The sequence below is a fragment of the Empidonax traillii genome, unplaced genomic scaffold (genome assembly GCF_003031625.1).
Source record: "Empidonax traillii isolate 1590-97213 ecotype Southwest subspecies unplaced genomic scaffold, ASM303162v1 scaffold27:size3997909, whole genome shotgun sequence".
NCBI lineage: Eukaryota > Metazoa > Chordata > Aves > Passeriformes > Tyrannidae > Empidonax > Empidonax traillii.
Window position 1 is genome coordinate 3082358 of NW_020955220.1, and position 5185 is coordinate 3087542.

At 37.2% G+C, this 5185-nt stretch overlaps 1 protein-coding gene across 8 annotated transcripts in view; it reads right to left on the reverse strand.

The window, feature by feature from the left end:
- Positions 1-5185, reverse strand: part of CPEB3 (cytoplasmic polyadenylation element binding protein 3) — an 85393-nt gene that overhangs the window by 34441 nt on the left and 45767 nt on the right. The gene's annotated exons all lie outside the window — the stretch shown is intronic.

Sequence of the window (5185 nt, forward strand, 5' to 3'; positions counted from 1 at the left end):
AAAAAAAAAAAAAAAAAAAAAAAAAAAAAAAAAAAAAAAAAAAGGAACATACCTGCTAGAGCAAGTTTTCTACATAGCAAAGGTACTAAAAAAATTAGGCATATCAGACAGTATTATAAAATATAATTTAGGATTATGGTTTTAAGAGGCAATGAACATCAACAGTAATCATAACTGAAAGAATTAATTTTGCATTTTATTAATCAGTTGTAAAGAACATATTTTCCAATTATGTTTCAATTTATATAATTAACCATCTGTAGATACCAAAATCCTACCAAAACAATAAGAACTCAAGAGCCAGTATGTTTAGAGGAACAAAACCAGATTGACAAAATGCCTTTATAGCTACCAGAATTAACACAGCCTTTCAATGACACATGCACCAATGGCAAAATCCACAATGCTGGACAAGTGCAGGAGCATACTTCTTGATATAATGGGAAATGAAAAAAATCAGCATTTTTTTTAATCTGAAATTTTAGAAAGCCAGAAAACAATCCAGAAAACACATTTCTTCTACACAGTCAACTTATCATAAATGACATCTGTCCCTTCAAATGTGGAAGGCTAGAAATCAGGTAGGGCTTTTCAACAGGAGTGAGGTAACAGGTAACAGAGCCTTGTTTTGTTTCTTTCTCTCTTCACTGTAATACTTTCAGTGTTTCTCCCAACCCCACCTCTTATTTCCAAAACCAACACGATGCCTTCCAGTCCTGCCCGGCACACGCAGGTGTCCCACCATTCCCCTCAGCATTCCCTGTCTACTTTTCTTTGGCCAGCAATTACACGACACACTGGTTGTGGCTATCTGAGACCCGCTGACTGCTCCCCTGGCCATCACCTCGGAACGGCCCTGGGGATACCCAGAGCAAGGCTCACCCTGCCCCAGCACAGGCACTGGTAGTAACATCTCTTCTACCCACGCAGCTTCTTCCTCAAGCCCTGAAGAAACACAGTCTTGGGCACCACACACCTACACCTACATCTTCTTCTTCCGCTATCAATGAGGCCACAAAAAAGCAAATACACGACTACCTCATTAGGGGGATTAAAACATTTCAAGGGACACGAAGACAGTCAGAGCTGTGTGAACAGTTATTCAGTCACGGGGAGGTGGTTGGTCAGTCCTGAGAGAGACTCAGCTTCTTGCACAGCAGGCAACAGTTGAGAATTAATACTAGAGTTGGCTTTGCAGCAAGAATAAAATCAGTTCTCCTGCTTTCTAGCTACTGCTAAAGCCACATTTTATTACTGATTATGATGGCAAAGAACCATTGTCAGACCTTTGGTAGCAAGTCCTTGTCTTGACAAATGCCCACACACCCAAATAAAGCATGTATCAAGAGTAATCAAGTCTCAAGAGTAATTTATCTTAAAGAGGCTTCTCAAACAGAATGTTACCAGTCTAAAAATTAAATAAACAACCACTATTTCAGTACGAGATGAAAAAGACTCCTGTGCTGCTTCTGAAAAAAAAAGTTTTATATGCTTATTTTAACTTTTAGGCTCTGAGCACGATCAGTACATGATGGCAGAAATCTACCACAGACTTGTGTAAAGTCAGAACACCCTACTGCTATTCATCTATTATAAAACTTCCATGTTATGCTGCACTGCAGAATAATACTTTTATCCTATATTTGCACTCTCACACATAATCTTTCTTTTATAAAAAAGTTTCACTGAAGGTATATTTACAATTGCCTGTAACTTCCAGGAGGAAAATACTGCAATCCACTTAAATAGGAAGGGTTAGGCAATTCAGCTTTTCCTGATTTAAAAACACAGCATCACACTGAAACACTCGAAGAAGGTGTTTTAACCATTGTTGTTTATATTTTGTATCTATCTACACACATAACTTGAAATTGATCTCATTTTTATCAAGTATTTATATTAAAATGTTACTTTTTTCCCAGCAAGCTGACAGTTGTTCAGCATGGCAATTTCAGAATGTCAATGCACACTTTATTATGTTGTTTACACAGGATGTGAAATAAGAATGTGTCATTTGAAACAAGTTAATAAAAAATACTCATCTTGTTCACAACTCAAAGTTCAGAGCACAACAGATTTAATAGCAGGAATGGTTCATCAGGTAAATTTCATAATGCCTTCAGTATGAATAAATATTTTCAAAAACAAACAACTTAGAAATTATTCTTGAATGAAGACATCTGGGAGCCAGTAAGAAAATTACTGCACTATTACAAACAATGAAATTACCACAGTTATGTATCTGAAGTTACTTTCTCTCTTGGGCAATTCCAACAGAAGACAAAAGAAAAGAGACTGGGATCTCCCAAAATCAGACCCCCCACCAATGCAGCTGCTCCCCATACACTGGTTTTGGTGCTAAATATAAACATGATTTTGCACAGAAAATCACCTCTGTAAATGTTTCTGAATTCAACACAAGTGATTCTTTCCTAGGTACCTCCCAAAATATTCCAGTATTAAGGAAAACACAACTGCTGTAAGAAGGGATGAGTACATTTTCCCATGTAAAAGGTGATACTGTTGCAGGCACTGATCATTTGAGCAGCTCCCAGAAGGCTCAGCACTGCCTTAGTCCTTGTCCATCTTTAACAACTTCCTTCAGCTGCCAGGCAGAAAGTTATGGAACCACCACATCCCTGGTTCCAAGCCCTCAAATACAAAGGATCAACAGATTCTCTTCTACCCCCTGATAACTCTCCTGAAGCTGTTAACTCACCGCATCCCAGCAAATGAGTGTATTTTTACAAACATGAAACTGCGTGAAGAACAGAACTCTAAGCCTTCAACAAACTGGCAAAACAAACTCCCAAACTTTGTAATGCAATCAAGTAAACTTAGTACTAATGCTATTGGAACTCCCCATAGCCTACAGCTAAGATTACCCATTGCTGCAGTAAATCAAAACTCACTCAAACTGCTCACATTTTAACTGTATCTCAAAGAAAGCTACATGAAAATTATGAAAAAGAAATTTTCCGGTTTGTTTTTTCACTGTTTTATTATACTATGGGATTAGAACTGCACCTTGTATAGGTATCAAATAGTTAGCAGTCCTAGGAAATAATAAATTTGTGAATTCACAAAACATTAACTCAAAAGAACTAGAGATACACTTTTTACATATCATAACTACAAGGGGGTCTGATCAGGTGATTTCATTCAGAAATAAGCAACACCATTTATCTGTATTATCACATTTTATAGAAGACAATAGAAAGTATTTTGAGATTTTTAAAAACATTCTTCCTTCACTGTTGGTATGTACCTTTATGCAATAATATGTCTACAATATCAAAGATGCACACTTCAAGGAAATCTTAAAGACATATCTTAAATTAACTTAAAGTAGCATTAATGCTATGAAAAAAAAAGTTAACATTTCCAGATCAGATATTCTGGAGCTAGACTGGCTAAAGGAAAGTTTACTTGACAAGACTGGGAACCTCCTTGATTTATAAGGTACCAGAATCTCATTTCTAGCCTGGAACACTCATTTGTATTCTTGAAACAGTCAGCAGTTCAGAACAATACTTGCTTTAGGACATTATGAGTTATGCAATAATTTTCTAAGATCAGAAAGGAAAATATGTCAAGCTTTTTCTTTTGAACAGTGGGTCTCAAGTTCTTAGAGATCTGGAAATCTACAAGTAAATTAAAATACCAGTGAAAATTAATTCATGAACTGAGGGAAGGGGATAGAATCAAGCATAATTATGCAACGTGCCTTTGCCCAACAGAGAGGATCATATAAATTAACTGTAAAGAGGACTGACACTCATATATGAAGGTTCAAGAGGGGGTTCTCAGTTTCCACTGATAGATGGGCTGGATGTGCAGGTGGGTGCTTCAATAACTTGGTGGTATCAGCCTCAGCAGTCCCTTCTGGTTGATTTTTTCCCCAGTGCTAGCAATGCAAGCGTTACACCAATCTCCCTGATCACATATGCTCACATACATATACAGCTGAATCCCAGCACTGGAAAAACACCCTCTACACACCAGCTGCATGCATTTAAGTGCCACACACTGGACCTCAAACACTTGATCAAACAGGTGAACTGCATTTGACACTCAAAACCAGCTTCGGTGTTCCTTTCTTAGGTATATGAGCAGCCGAGCAACTGTGCAGGAGAGAAGACTTATCTATTTTTATCTCTTTGTTTTAGTTAAAAAATCCATTAACAATAAACCTCACATTTTTAACACTCAGGCTGTTCCATCTCTTCTAGCATCATTTATAATGCTTGTGGAATAGCCTGGAAAATCTTAAATTCTGAGGAAACAGATGGCACTAACCCACAACAGAGAGGATCACAAAGATGAAAAGAAAGCACATTGGTGAGGCTGTGAGGCAGGAAAAGTGGTGAGGAAAACAAACAAAGAAGAAGGTATTGAGAGCTATAAAGTTGGATTAAAAAGATGATTTAAGAAATCTTCCTCTGCTAGAAAAAGCCTTTAGCAGTCACTGATAAGAGACACTGCCTTCAGTAACAGTCAAATCAGAGCTCTGAAGTGCAGATGCTAATATAAAAAACTGAAGGGAAGAAAGAAGAAAAAGTATGTTGTATTGCTCCTTGGCTTCCCCATATTTTTTTTAAATTAAATGGGTATAGAAGGGACTTGGAGATATCAGCAAGTCCAGCTCACAGCCTCTAAGGCAGCATCAATTCTCTTTATACAGCTGGTTCTGAAAAACTTAACAAGGTTACGTTCATAGGGACTCCTATGAACCCTGCTGTCTTTGCTATGTCACACTTTATATCATTCATTTTTTCCTTTCAGTTATATTAACTCTGGTCTCTTCATGACTAAATTAGGTTTAGTTTTGCAAACTCAGACTTAAGGTCTCAGTGTTTTTTATTCCTTTCCATTATTCTGTATATGCCAATAAGCTGGTAACACATTAATAACCCCACCTGGCAATTGGGCTAAACAGTTCACCATGTTCCTAAAGACAAGTACCAAACTATTAGAAGAGATTGATGCCTCTCGAAAATTCAGTCACACATTTTCCCAGAACACTATCACTACAAAAAACCCAAGCTTTTATTAGCTGTTAAACTGCCAACCCAAGATCTTGCAGGACAAAAATAATTCAACAAACCTTCTATTTGGAGCAGTTATTTTCAAGCTATAACAGAAGCACTGGCAAGAAGTTCAAATATAAAACGCTACTTCAGCA